General features: G+C 39.6%; 1 long non-coding RNA gene across 6 annotated transcripts in view; it reads left to right on the top strand.

Moving 5' to 3' along the window:
- Positions 1 to 6: 6 nt before the first annotated feature.
- LOC116153047 (uncharacterized) overlaps positions 7 to 15,349 on the top strand; it is a 402,633-nt gene continuing 387,290 nt past the window's right edge. For 3 of the 6 annotated variants that reach the window (XR_010380623.1, XR_004136734.2, XR_010380624.1), the window contains exons 1-2: positions 7 to 199; positions 7,045 to 7,232. This is a non-coding gene — a long non-coding RNA (uncharacterized LOC116153047). The other 3 variants (XR_010380626.1, XR_010380625.1, XR_010380627.1) reach the window with 3 other exon arrangements.

Genomic DNA, 15,349 nt, shown 5'->3' with positions numbered 1-15,349 from the left:
CTGAACGAGCCGGTTGGCCGGCAGAGGGCGGAGGCGTGGCAGGCCTCGAGAGCGCGCCCGTCTCTCCGTCTTCTAGTGCGGCGCCGCCCTTGCCGCCGTTCGCACCCCGGCCGCTGAGAGGACGTCAGCTCGGGTTCGGCCAATGGCTGGCGCCCACGTCGAGGGAACGCTTCGTGACCGCGCGTCAGTGGAGAAAAAGGCCTGTTTCTCTTTCTTCTTGCACTCCTTTCCCCTCCCCCACGTGGGCCTCTCGGTTTCCATTACCGAATTCACTTCATTCCAGAGTCTGAATAAAACCACTTTTTTCTCTCTTGTACTTTAGGGGGGCAAGAAAGCCCCTCTCGGCCCCTCCGGGTCTCCTTGCAGGTTAACAAATGCCAGGGACAGGTTTCTGTGTCTGCGACGCCTACGGTGAGGGCCCACACTGAAAATCCCTGCGACATTGGCCTATGTGAGTCATGGGTACCTTGGAAAGGCCTCAAAATGCGGCCGACATACTGAAGTGTCACCTTTAACCAGATGAGGCAGGACTGGTCGAGGTCAGTTAATTAGGTACCCACTGATCTCAAGAAGTCTGCTGGCACAATTTTCTGATACTTCTCGTTGCTGTGGAAAGAGCTGAAGCAACTGTTCTCGCGGAGAGGATTTGAGGAATGATTTGCAAGATTGCTAAAAGTAGGATTGCCAGATAATGCTCTCTATTCGCGAGTGATTTTTACCTTAATGTTGCCAAATTGCTAAGTATAATGAACAAGGTCAATTAAGAGTTAAGAACCAGAGACCTAATCCATTCTCTGCCTAGCCCTAGTGATTTTGAATCATTTGACCTTACTGAGCTTTAGTTTTAGAGTTTTTTTTTTAAATAAAAATGAGGATGACATTTGTTAATCACATCCATGACAACTGTAAATAATCTGTGGATCCGTATTTAAGCAAAGGTGCTGATAAAAGTGACCACAATTGACAGTCTCCCTATCGTGCTAAGAAATACCGTGTATTTTACAGTTGCAATCCATATGAGCAGCTCCTTTAGAATTGTTCAGGCCCTCTCTTGTAAAGATTAGAAATCTAATCAATTACAGCGTAAATTGTTTCAAAGGCAGTTGGCTAGTGAATGGGGAATGGTTGGTGGAGTTTGGAAAAAAGGAGCACAAAGAATAAGAATGTGTTGATGTTTATCTAGCTTTGCTCAAGTGTTTTATTCAGGAGACCTGAACAAAAAGATAGTCTGTTCTGGGGCGGAAACTAAGCGCCAGGGCTTAATGTAACTTGGATGATATAACCCTCCAAACCTCCTCTGGCTGCTTTGATTCTGTTATCACTAGCAAATTATTACATTTTCTGCTTATCAGGTACTCCTGATAGCCAACAATAGTACTTGACACATTGGGAAAATTTATACCTTAGTGTATCATTAATATATCAAGGCCTTTTGAGTTTGGTTACTATGAAATAGTCATGAATAACTTGGTCAATTCTGAGTATGTAGAAAAAAGGCAAAGTTAAAGAGCTTAGGAAGATGGTACTCATACCAAGTTACCCTGTGAGGCACTGCAAGGTGATCAAGCAGACTAATCACATGGCTTCACTTTAGGGCATGTTTGTCTAGCTGTTTTCTAACCAGGTTATTTCTAATTAATAACTTCTGTTGTTCTTTCATCTTTCAATTGTATTAAATTTTCATTTTGATTTGAGAAATGATGGGGAATGCGATACCAAGTATTTCCATCCAGGAACATGGTATGTCAATCCATTTATTCAGGTCTTTTGTCCTTCAGTGAAATGTGGATCCCTCCCTCATTTGTTATTCATCCAGATTCTGTGGTTTTTAGACATTAGCTATTTTTTATGCATTGTCTAAGCTTACCCTCTAGTGCTGGGGCCACATGGTGTCCTATACAAATATCCCAGTTGGAGTTTTTGACGCTGTTGGACACAGACTTGAACCTTGGCTGTTGTCTATCCTTGTAGCCCTGGCTGTCTTTGAAATATGAGAGAGACAAAGAGAGGGTGGGGAGCAGGGGACAAGGGTTCTGGGGTGGGATAGGCTGGCAGACAGACTTTATAAATAATCTTTATCAGAGCTTCTCAACTTTTTTCATATCACAACACATACAGAAAATGTTAATTTTTGTACAGCACACTAGGGTACATGAATGAAGAGATTCAGAAGCATCTAAATGATGGTAAAAAGATTCATAACATTTTCTTTAAATAATTTTGATAAAATAAAACAATGTATTAGAGATGATATTAAAAATTGAACTTGGATAAAACTTTCAAGTAAGATTTTTCCACAGTTTTAAATAATCAGCTTCAATTTGTTCCTGTGAATGTATTCTGATATTAGGCTTAATGGTTGAAATGACTTTATGGAGTTTCTGATCTAGACTTTTTAATGAAAAAGTCCTCATTCTGAATAGCAATTATCAGTGAGGGACTCTCACCGCCTAAGTGGGTGATAAAATATTTAAAACGATTTTATACAACTGTTCAAAATTTGCAATTGTAATTATATTTAAAGAAAAACTCTTCCCTTTTCTTTTATTGACAAATAAAATGTTGCAATTTCATATGATAATGCAAAGGAATTTCAAACCCAATAGTACATTTTTATATCAAGATTTCCACATTGAAACCAGCTTTCAGAACATGCATGCATTGTCAACAGCTAGCCTGGGCACCATTGAAAGAGTGCACTACTGCAAAAGGGTAGAGATAGCCACTATATGTTTAGATAGATATTAAAGGCAATGCTTGGAGCTGAGCCCACCAGAAATCACATTCTGCCCAGGCTCCTCTCTCGCCCCCTGACAGATTACTCCTGAGGCTGTGTACTGTGCCCCTTGGGTCTTGTGCATTGGCTCCAGTATCTCTGCTCCATAATGGGCAGTGGGGTGCCTTGCAGATAAATGCCAATGTGGCAGGTATCTCCTTGGCCATGCACACACAGCAGAACCGTAAGTGGTGTTGTCCACGGTGCTAGCTGCTGCTTTGACATTTTCCTCAGACTGTTCTGCAGAGGTACCTGAGGAGACGTAAACAAGGCTACTTACTTACAGCCAGAGGTACTGAGCCAAAGGGTTCTGGCTGCCCCTGACCCCTCTCAACTGCCCCACTGCAGGAGAGGTCAATTTCTCACTCACATTCAGGACACCAGCATGCCAAAGCCCACCTGTTGGGAAGCTCTGTCTGTATTGTGTGCCTCATTTTATGAATGAGGAAGCTATTTTACAGATCAAGAAGTTGATTTCTTTCCAAAATGAGTAGCAAATATGACAGAGTCAACTGAAAGAAAGAGAATGGAAATTGAATGAAAATATTTTGGATAGGAGGAAGGTAATTCTTGGAGAAATTAGAATGTATGATAAGCTTTGTTATTTGCCTTTATATTCAGAACATGCTAATAGCTTTATTTTTCTAAAATCTTGGTTTTTAAATGAGTATATGAAGTAAAACAAACAAAAAACACAAAAATCTCTCCCCCCAAATCCTATTACACATATTAAACCACAGTCAATAAGTTAGTGTATATCCTTTTATATTTTCTTCTAATTCTAATTAATGCTTTAAGCATATATAAATGTGTATATATAGCCATATCTGTTTCATTTATACAAAAATATTTCAAAATATCCAGATTGAAATATCCTTACCCCCCCACTTAACAAACAGTCATTTATTGAACTCTTACTAGGTGCCAGGTGATGCCAGATGCTGGAAATTCATCATAGTCACACACATTATTGAACACTTACCATGTACCTTGCACTGTTGTTAGCGCATTGTTTATGTTCCTGATCTCATTTAATTCCCCTAACAACCTTAGGAGTAGGCTCTATATCATTGTCATTTTTTAGGTAAGTAAACTAGGGCTTTGGAAGTTGAATAAATTGACCAGGGTCATATAGCCTCTACAAGGGAGGAGCTGAGGTGGAGTGTCATGTCATAGCTGTATTTACATTTTAATATTCTTAGAAGTAACAACCTTTCTTTTTAAAGATTTTCTGTCATGAACCTGTCATTTTCACTACCTTTTTTTATCATGTCTCCAGAGACTGGCTGGCTCATAGTAAGCAATTCATTTATTTGTTGTTGAATAAACAGGTGAATAAACAGTGAGAGAAATATTTTGGGTCCCCTTCAATGCTTTGCAGGACCTACTACATAATTTTTGGACCTAGTGCAAAATAAAAATGCAGGCCTTCTTGTTCAAAAATTATTAAGAATTTCAAGACAGTGACATCTGACCATTAAGCCAAACCACGACCCTTCTGAGCTCAGGGCCTTCTGCAACCCTAACACCGGCCTAGTGCCTAGTGCAGTGTCTTGTCTAGAGCAGGTTCTCAGTCTCTTTCAGGCAGTTTATTCATTTTTCGTTTTGTGATCTACCTCTACTTCCTTGTCAGCCACTCATTTCTTATGTGTTTATAATCTAGTTTCCACCCCAGGATATGGAAATTCTTTCTCCAAAGACACAAATGATTATCTAACTGTCAAATTAATTTTCCTGTTCTCAATGTTAATCCTCCTGTTTTAGTCAGTTTGGGCTGCTTTAACAAAATACCATAGATTAGGTGAATTAAAAAACAAACAACTGTTTTTCACAGTTCTAGAGGTTAGGAAGTCTTTCAGGATGCCAGCATGGTCAGGTTCTGGTGAGAGCCCTCTTCCTGGTTTGCAGCTGGCTGTCTTCCCACTGTGTCCTCACATGGCCGAGAGAGGAGGGGGGAGAACGAGAGAGAGAAATCAGTGAGAACATGAGCTCTAGCTCTTGTGTTTCTTATTTATAAGGACATTAATCCCATGATGACCTAATTATCTCCGAAAGGCCCACCACACTGGGGATTCGGGTTTCAACAAATACATTTTGGGGAGACACAAACATGCAGTTCATAATACCTCCCTAACCCATGGATTGACATTACTGACTAATCTTCCTTTTGGTGTTGTCTTCTCTTTTCTTTATTAAGGACATGATTCTCTTTTTCAGTGCTGTCCCTACTTCCTTCTGGATTCTTCCCTCTTTCATTTCCTCCTCCTTCCCATAAGGTTTTGTAACTCTGAGATATGGAGCCTCCTAAGGGACTTTGTGAAAGGTACCCATTGCTCTTTCTGTAGTGGCCACTTTGCTTGGGAAAGAAGATGTGAGTGGTGGACATGCCTGAGAATCCTCAGGGGATTTGTACATGCCTCCTGGGAGGTTGAAGCAATGGCCAGGTCTGATTAGTGTGTTGAGATGATGGGATGGATCACACCTTCCTCCCCAAAACACACACACACACCCCATGGGTAGGTGATTTAAAGGGTGAAGAGGTAATTTGATACTAGAAATATTAATGAATCATACACAGTAATTATTCTCTCTCAGACAGGTCCTAACTTGGAAATTTGAAAGGGCTAAAATCTTGGTAATAGGTCTTTACAAATGACTTCCCTGTATTTCCCTAGTCACATCTTTCAGGATGGATATCTGTGATTTTACCTGCCCAACATCTACTTCTCTTCTATTGATAGCACTCTGACGTTCTTAAGGAACCACCCATTTCTCATTCTTAGACCATATGATTCAGGGAGAGCTGATCCCATCCTGACAAGGATTTGCCTTAGGCCTGGCCAATTCTACCATTGTGTCCTCCAGCTTCCATTATTGGTTCAACACTGGGCAAGTGCCTTGTCATTCACTGATTCATTTATTCACTCAACACATATTTATTGAGCACCAGCAGTGTTTTAGGTGCTAGGGATATATCATTAGGAAACAAAAGAAGACAAAAGTTTCGGCCTTCGTGAGCTTACATTCAAATAAACAAAATGAATAAATAAATAATAGAGGATATTACAAGGTGATAGATGGATGCTGTGGAGCAAAACAAAATAGGGAAGTTGGTAGGGAGTGCTGGGAGAGGAAGGAGAAAATGCATTTGTATGGTCCAAGATGGCCTAACTGAGAAGGTTGATGTTTGAGCAAAGATTTGAAGGAGATGAGGGATTGAACTGGCTATTTGGGGGAGCAGAGAATAAGGAATAAGGAAGAGAGAACAGCAAGTGCAGTGACCTTGAAGCAGATTCACTTCTGGAGTTTTTGAGCAAAGAAGCCAGTTTGCCAGAAGCAGAGTGGGTGAGAGGTTAAGTGAAATGGAGTAAGGTCAGAGGCAATAATAGATATAATCTTACAGGACTTATAGGACATTTGCAAGAATTTTGGGTTTTACTATGGCAGGAGAAACCATTGAATAGTTTTGAGCCTTAAATTCACTCTGAATTCTATCAGGTATATCACTTATTTCTGATTCATTAAAGTCTGTTCCTGGGGCTTTATCTTGTTCTTTCATTTGGAACAAATTTCTCTGTTTCTTCATTTTCTGTGACTCTCTGTGTTGGTTTCTGTGCACTAGATAAAACAGCCACATCTCCCAGTCTTGAAGGACATGAACCTTATTGTTCAGCCTGCCCCAGCTCTTGGTTGTCTTTCAAAACTTTGTGGTTGTCCAGGCAGCCTTCTTTGTTCTCAGTGGTTGAGGGTGTGCCAAGACTTGTCAGTGTCCCAAAGGGGAGGATCTCAGTCAGCTCATAGATGCAGACTGATTGAATGGTGGACCCACAGGCAGCAGCTTCTAAAGTATGCCAATAGGCCTTTTTCAGGTAAAGTCTGGGAGATGGGCATTTCTGTCTACTCCTTCAGCACTGAGCCAGGGTGGGGATTGCTGGTTAAGACCTGTTTGTTTGCTACAATGTACAGGATCACTCTGGTTGTTTGTTGAAAGTAGATTATAAGGGGGCAAGTGTAGAAGTAAGGGTACTCTTGGGAGATTAGATTAGAGTAATCCAGTTTAGATAAAATGATATCTTAGACCTGGGGGATAGCTGAGAATATGATGAGAAATGATTGGATTCTGAGTATATTTTGATGCTAGAGCCAACAGGATTTCCTGTCAGAATGGACATGTGGCATGAGAGAAAGAAAGGAGTCAAGGGTGAGTTAATGAGTTAATGCACTCAAAGAGTTAATGAGTCTAAATTTTTAATCTGTTCTTTAAACAGTTGGAAAGAGACATTCTTCAGTTTGACTGCTGAAATGAAGGAAGGAAGGCTGCAGTTTCTTATTGCCTCCTTATCATCATGAGGAAAAAGCCAGCCCAAGAATGAAGCCACATGGGAGGGAAGCAGAGCCAATAGGTCACAAACACAAGACCAAGCCCTGATGACATGATCTGTGCTCCTTGATCCAGGTAGGCTCAAGCCAGGATCTGCCCCTGGACGGCTCAGTTATATGAGCCTAAGTTCTTGTTGTACTTGAGCAAGTTGGATTGGGTTTCTGTTACTTGGAGCAAAAGAGCCCCAGCTAATATACCCCAGGAATAGAGCAAGGGTATATATCTTTCAGTTGAAAAGAGAACCATCAAGACAGTGAGGCTTTACTCCTCCTCAGAGGACAAGGAGACTCATCCTCTGCCCCAGGTGCTGAAATGCGTTGAGAAGGAAAGGGTAAGAAACCACCAGGTTCTGCAGAGACCTTTCTTAAGACTACTGTTTTTAAAGAGTTATTTTAGCCAAGACCGTAAAAGAACTAGAAACCCTGTGGAAGGAAGGGCATGGGGTCATGCAGTTTTCTGAGCAGAAGGAAGAAAAGAGCAATGGGACAATTCCCTTCCCAAGTCCCTCCAGTTATCTTGGAGATTCCCTGATGAGTGTCTCAAATAAACCTGCCTTGTAAATTCCTTAACATTGCACCCTGCCTTGCCTCTGCTGCCAGCCACCTGCATGAGAATGTCATGCACACAGCACTGGAGTCTTTCAAGGGGCCACTCTGAGCCCGGAGGGTGTGTTGTGGGCTGTGATATAGTGGTGACGGGCCATGAGAGTGGCCTTCTCCACAGCTAAGTTACACTTGCACAGAGTCTTTCACAAACACAGCAAAGAAACCTCAATAAATAGAACAAAGTATGAGCAATTTAATGAGAAAAAATAGATTAAAAAACAGATTCTATTAAACAAAACAACTTTAACCTTTAAATATTTTCAAAGTGATCTTGGTTATTTCCCATCATTTATTCTTCCAGGTAAATTTTAGAATAACTTTGTCAGCTTCCAAAAACAAATTCCAAAAAATTTGTTACAAAATTGTAAGTTTAAAGGCAATTGACCTCTTTGCAGAAAGATGTCTTCCCATCCCAGAACATGGAACATAGATTATATCTCATTTAGAGACTTAAGCATGTTTACAGGAGGAGGCAGCAGAGTGAAAGCATTTGAAAAAGTAAGAGAAAGGAAAATTGATGGTTGGAGTGAGATCTTAGAGGTGGGAGCAGATGGGCTCTGGGGCACAGAGGGAGGGCTTTAGCTCTAGACTGGGGAGTCAGTTGTCCCACCCAGTGATGGTTATAGTACCAAGTAAAATTGTAGGTAGGACCTCAGGGTGTTGAGGAGTACCTGTGTGATGGCCCTTGTTCTCCCTAGTGAGTAGGAAATAAGGTTATCTGCTGAGGTGGCTAGCGGTGATGGAGGGTGGTGAAATTTTGAATAGCTGTTGTGAAAGAACTGATTGGGGCCTCCAAAAACCCAGTTTGAGGGCTAGAAACCCAAAACTGGGGTGGCTTCAGTGTCCATAGCTGGATAATTTTCTCCAACAGGTTTCAGTAGACTGAGAGTAAGAACAAAGATATCAGCCCATCAGTTTGCTCCAGGATTGGGGAGTGGAGCAGGAGGCCTTGGGCTTCATGGGAGTTGAGTGTGTTGATGAGAGAGTGGTTGAGGTCATGGGTCATGAAAACTAGATAAAGTGAAGCCTGTGATGGATTGGGAGAAAATTGAGCAATCAAGTTCCCAGATACTTAAAAAGAAGTGTGGAAATAACTGGATGAGAGCTGGAAGGGTCAAAGGTTGTGGTCAGGTGAGATATATAAGCATAAGATGTCAGAGGTGGAAGAATCCTCTGTGATGACCAAGTCCACTGAACTGGGCAGCTGAAGTAGAGGAGATTATGCTTCGTGGGGTTGAGAGGGTCAGGGAAATCTGAAGCTGGGATATTAGGTTCATTGGATAAGGACATTGGATTTATCCTTGATAACAATAGGGCTTGAAGTAGAGAAGAAAACTGTGCTAGATGCCACAGCTTCAGTTAATATAGGGAAGTGAGAAGACATCTTCATGGCTAAGGATAAAATATATAGAGAAAATAAGATGACGTTTTAAGGGATTTGATGCCGGATAGTTGAAAGAAGTTGTTTGGACTTTTCTGTAGTTGATGCTGTAAACTGTGTAGCTTTTTGAAAAACAATTTCATGTTTTTATTTAGTATTGAAAATCCAATACACTTTTTAAATTCCAGTCAAAAAACTTTTGGGTCAGCAGGGCTTCTGATACTTAGTAGCTGTGGAAATAATACTTTCTTTAAAAGGTTGAATAAGATAATATGCATGAGTGTACTTAAAATACACACAGTGCCTACGTGACATTCCACTAGATGGGAGGGATTTAGAAGTGGTCTCTTCAAAGGAGACCACAACCCAGTAGATGGCTAGTATTGATGTCTGATCAGTGGAATTTGTATCCCACCCAGCATGAATGATAGGTAGAACTGCAGTACTAGGGCTGGAGGGGCTCAGAACTGGAGAAGCTGAGGATGAGCTGTCAGCTCCAGTCCTGGGAGCAAGGAACAGAATCTCAGCATGAAGTGGGAGCTGGATGTTCGGAAGGAGCTAGGCAGATGTTGTGAGAGGAAAGAGTTGGCAGATCTAGAAAGAAGGTGGACTTAATTTTGGTGGATAGGTTCCCCAGCTCAGGATTACTTTCATGCAACTGAGAGTGCCCTGGGTAACAACTTGGATCTGGCATTTCTTATTGTGATATCTTGGTAACTATCACTGGCCATCTCTCAATTTAATCTTTATTTCTCAACCTCAGTTCTCCACCACAAATACCACCACTGCCCCATTCACCCTAATTTTGATTTACTTTTACTTTAATTTTGACGTCATGCAGCAAACTTGCTTCTTTGTGGCTGAGAAAGGTCAGTGCACACACAGAATGAAAATGGTATGAAGTATAAACCTATAAGAAGAAGAATATTGGTGCAAGTTGCTGTCAGTACAGTTTGTCTCCACTACTGAAAGAAAGTAATTTGATTGAAAGAAATAAGATTAACACCAAATTGACTGACAGACCTTTCCTTTTTTTCTGGGCTACTTTTCCCCCCATCTTTTTATTATAGAAACAAATTTAAAATACAGAAGATTGGAAAGAATTGTAAAAAAAATCGCCTTTATACCCATTAAGTAGGTTCAACAACTGATAACCATTTGTCATATAGTGTTTATGTATCTGCATGGAAATACATTGCAAACATCATAACACTTTTGCCCTAATACTTCAACCTGCATAATCTAAAAACAAGGACGTACTCTTATATAATCACACTACCATGGGTTTTTATTTATTAAATGTTTTTATAATTAATTGCATTCATTATTTCTTTTGATATTTAAACTGCCCCCAACTTGGCTTCTGTGTCCTTTTTGTCATGCTCCCATTAGAATTCAAGAGCTTACTTGAATTCTCTCTCAGGTACACATAGATTTTATTAAGCAAAACATATTCTTTAATGGAATTTTAGGCAATATGTCAGAAAGATCTGAGGATGAGGAGAGGGAGAAAGTGGCCTCTGTATAGTAGGCCAGCAGGATTGTCCTTAGAGCCAGACAGCCTAGGCTCATCTTCACCTGAGCATTCTTCTCTTTCTTACATCAGATCCCCAGATTCACCAAAAGCTCCATTGTTTTTCAGAATTTATTGGTAGTGGGAAGCCAAAATTACTATGTGAATGTTTTGCGTGTTTGTAAATTAAGAACTGCCTGCTTATTGTGTAGGAAGGATGAAGATAAATATGACCCAAACATAATTAATTAAAATTGATGGGGAATGCTCATCAGAGCAATATGGGATATTAAGTGAGGAAAGCATGTTAATGTGTATGGTGACGTAAGACTTCTGACTGAGACACAGAAAGAACAGACCATGGGGCCCTCCACATACAGAAACTGAGCTGTCCTGTGCCTTATTCCTTATGGCCTTCTGAGCTCACAGTGACAGAGAAATCCCATAGCTTTGGGTTATGGGAGAGTTATAGCTTAAGAAAACTTCTTGTGACAGTAATACCTTGAACCAAAGCAAATGTGTTCAAAGGGTGGAAATTTGGGTCACTGAGGCAAGACAGTGGAGGAATTTGATTCTGGACAGAGTCTCTTTCAACAAGTCACACCATAATAGCTCTTCCTATCCTGCTACCCTTCTCTGGCCCAGCTTCAGTCTAATCACTATATGGCTGTTCCACATGTAGAAGGGAGAGAAGATCAAATTACCCTGAGTGGCAGTTAGGAAATGGAAAAGACATTCAAGATTGCCAGTTTTTTCAATCATCCCTGACCTCTTTACATCTGTTTAGATCTCATCTTAGATCCCCACTTAGATTTTAGAATACTTTTGCTTTATTTGTTGCTTTAAATTTCCTTATATTTTTCTTTCTTCTAGTCCATCTGGTCCTTCTACCATCATTGCCTTAGTTAATGTCCTGGGATATAGTGTCATTTTGCTTCCTATCAAGGACTTTTTGAAAAATATATTTTAGTTCTCCTAAATGAGGAGCTTTGGAATTTTTTGATTTAGATGAATCTTTCCAGAAAACCAAAATATGAAGAGGATTCTGTTAATCCTATATAAAATATGACTATAAAAATATGAAGGGGATTCTGTAAATCCTATATAAAATCCAACACAATTTTAGAGGAGAGATACTTTGTTAATTAACTGAGGAGATGGATTTAACAGTCTTACATGTATTTCAAGTATTCCCTCTCTCATCTGCTGTGTGGAGTAGCTGAAGTAGTGTTCTTCCCCAGCTCAGGTTCTCTTTCCCCTCAGAGCTCTGCTCAAATAAAGTCTCTCTCTGTAAAAAGAATCTTGGTACGAATGGCTAAGAAGTTACTTCTCCTGCCCTCACATAATTAAAAATAAATGGAAGAAACCATGTCCAAAGAAAAGTGCTTTTATTTACAGTTGTTTAGCTTAGCAAATAAAATATGCTGATTACCACTGCAGCATTCTTAGACATGTTCTTTAACCTCTAAAAGCAAACAAAAAAATTAGAAAATAGAATAAAAAGAAGTGGTGTAGGAAGGGACAGATGAGGCTTCAGAAGTGGGCATCATGCTCTATTCCCTTAATGGACATTTTTTCTGGCATTTTATTCATTTATTTTTATTGTGATACATTTATTTATTTATTTATTTATTTATTTATTTATTTATTTATTTATTTATTTATAAAAACATAAAACATGCCCCCCCCCTTTTTTTTTTTTACCATTTTTAAGTGTACAATGCAGTGACATTAGTTACATTCGTAATATTGGGTAACCATCACTACTATCTATTTCTAAAAAGTTTCTATTACTGCAAACAGAACTATACCTACTAAGCAGTAGCTCCCCCTGTCTCCTCCTCCCAGCCATGGTAACCTCTAATGTACTTTTTGTCTCTGATTTTATCTGTCATTTAAAAAAGATGAACTTTGGTGGCTATGTAGATGTGAAATGGCTTAAGGAATGCAAAAGAGCAAGACTTAGCTCTTTTCCTTCAGGTAGTTTAACAGGATAATATTTTGAAGACTATTATTGTGACTTTCTCTTCTGCTTTTGCACAGCACAATCTTTGCTCTAGTTGGCAGAGGTGTTGATCTAGCTGGCAGAACTGGGATGTTAGGGTTTTAGATGGTAATGACGCAAAAAGACAAAGCTACGTGATACTCACTTCTGAAAGCCTCTGAAAGCAAAAATAGTATTATGCATGTCAGTGGCCTTGCAACTGAGTTTTTGTCTTAAGAGAGGATTTTTCCAAATTTTTAAAATATTCACTGGCTGAAACAGGAGTGACCAGCTCACAAAGGTCTGTGGTATAGAGAGGATATTCTGTTTATATTACAAAGCCACAAGTCTTGCTGCTTAATAGCAGAAAGAGGGGGAATAGTGATGTTAAGGTTGCCTGCAAGTAACAAAAATACTCCCGATAATAGTAAACAAGGGAGAAGGCTGTTTCTTTGTCTTATCCTCAAAGTCTTTTTGAGTTCACAAAGTTGTCAGTCCAACTCTGGCGTCGCATTCCCTGAGACTTGGAGACTTAGACTCCTTCTGTCTTGTTATCTGCTATGCTTCATGCCAGAAAGTAAATCTGCATTGCAGCCAGCAAGCAGGAGGAAAGGGGGAAGAAATATACACCACCTTCCTTTAAGGACACTGTAAATTGTACACACAAGGTATGTTCATATCCCTTGGGCAAAACTTAGTCACATGGCTGTAACTATCTGCAAGGAGACCAGAAAATGGGAGCTCTGTCATTATGGAAGAAGGGATGTTCAGATACTGGGGATAATTAGCACTTTCTACCACAGAAAGAGAGGTAGTTTGAAGAATGAGACTTCAAGGTGGAGGGGAATGCTGAGTGAAAGGACATTATGGGGGGCTCTGGTTAGCTCAAGGGCAACACTGTGTGAGGTTATTGAGTGTCAGGAGCAGGTTAGTTCTAAGTAAATCAAGAGGGTCAGAAATGGGTCTTGCTAGCTGAGAAAGTAACAAATGTTCTATAACTTATAATCTTGACTAAGATTGGTCCTATCCTGTCCACCACAAATTATGTGCACAATGACTACTTCCTTCAGAAAATGGGTCCCAGGAGGGAAGGGAGCCTGACAGATTTCTCTCTTTGTCATGCTGCATGAAGAGCCTGAAGATAGGACTAAGAGGAGTAGGAAAAGCCTTAACCAGAACCTCTGATACAGGACGTGGACCTGTGGCCTGCTGAGAGATCTGTAGCATCAGGTAATGGTGTGTACTTTTGAGATGTGCATACCTCTGATGTCTTCAGTTTCAGAGAGGACTCTGCTTTGCTCTGGGCTTCAATTTATGGTTATGGGCACAGAGGCCACATCATATAGTAATTTACAACAAGGATTTGGGAGCCAGACCGTCCAGATTTGAACCCTTGCTATCTCTGTAACCAGAGACAAGTTACTTAATCACACCTATATGAAAGGAGACAATAAAACTAGTAACTGCCTCATACTACACAACTACAGGATATAAATAAGACCAGAGATGTATTATCATTTACAGAGTTCAAAATGGCTGGTCCTACCAAATGGAGATTATTTTCTTGTACCTTAACCAAAACAAACAAACAAACTTTTAGGATTCTATCTACTCTGTCCCTACAGCTTTGTGTAGTGTCTCTTTCATTATGTCAGATTTCTTACCAGTAGTCCTGTTTTTTTTTTTTTACAAAGTTTTAAAATAGGGATTAAAAAACTAAAAAAAGAAAAAGACTAAAAATAACTAAAGAATGTTAGCTATTATGTATTAGTATTATTTAGACTCATAGAAGAAAATGCAGAAAATGGCTGAAAAATAGAACTCTACGGAGTCTACTTGGGCTTAGAAAATAGATGTTTATTGATTCTTCATAGATGTTGGTAGTGTAATGTAGGTGGTAATGACCTATAACCCTTTCAAGAGTTAGCAGATGAATAAATATGCTTTCAGTTGTGTCATCAGTTCATGCAATGGAAACAAGCTTAAATCCATAGGAAATGGCAGACACAAATGGGGTGAAGGCCGAGACAATGAATTATTTCTACAGTTGAGCAGTATTAAATCCAAACAATGTTATTCTGCTGCTTATATGTCAGATTTGTACTTTTGGTTAGTCCCTTGCAGCAATTATGACAATTACAAAACTGCAAGTAGAAAACAAACTGCTATTTAGATTGTTCTTGAGAGTAAACTTAAGAGAACAATGTAAGACCACTAGAAAGAAATCTGTCATAATAGGAGAGACAATATAAAGGGTTGTTGGGATGAAGTAGAAGGAACCCTGAATGTCTGTCTGTCTGTCTGTCTTTTTTCCTTTTTGCAAAATACAATCAGTCTCCATTTGGGCTAACCTACAATGATACCACTTCTCTGGTCTTGTTTACATCCTGTAACTTACTCATAGAGCGTGCTAACTAGCATATTCTGTGTGTTTACTTCAAGCTTACAATGTCAACTGTGAATTATGTTCAGCCTAAATAAGTTGTAGTTTTATAATAATTTAAAGTTGTAGTTATAATATTTTAAACACTTAGATATACTAGTAAAGCCAGATTTTTTCAGTTTTTATCTCAGATTTCTCAATTTTTATTATTTCAGTGATCTATGTGTTATAATTGTATTCTCACTGTATTTTTTTCAGCAGTTTAATTATGTCTTGGTGAAACATTCCTTAAATCAAATGACATCATATGAACCATATGAAAAGAA

This window comes from Camelus dromedarius, chromosome 4 (assembly GCF_036321535.1).
Source record: "Camelus dromedarius isolate mCamDro1 chromosome 4, mCamDro1.pat, whole genome shotgun sequence".
In the NCBI taxonomy this organism is placed as follows: domain Eukaryota; kingdom Metazoa; phylum Chordata; class Mammalia; order Artiodactyla; family Camelidae; genus Camelus; species Camelus dromedarius.
This window is presented reverse-complemented; position numbering and strand designations above follow the sequence as displayed.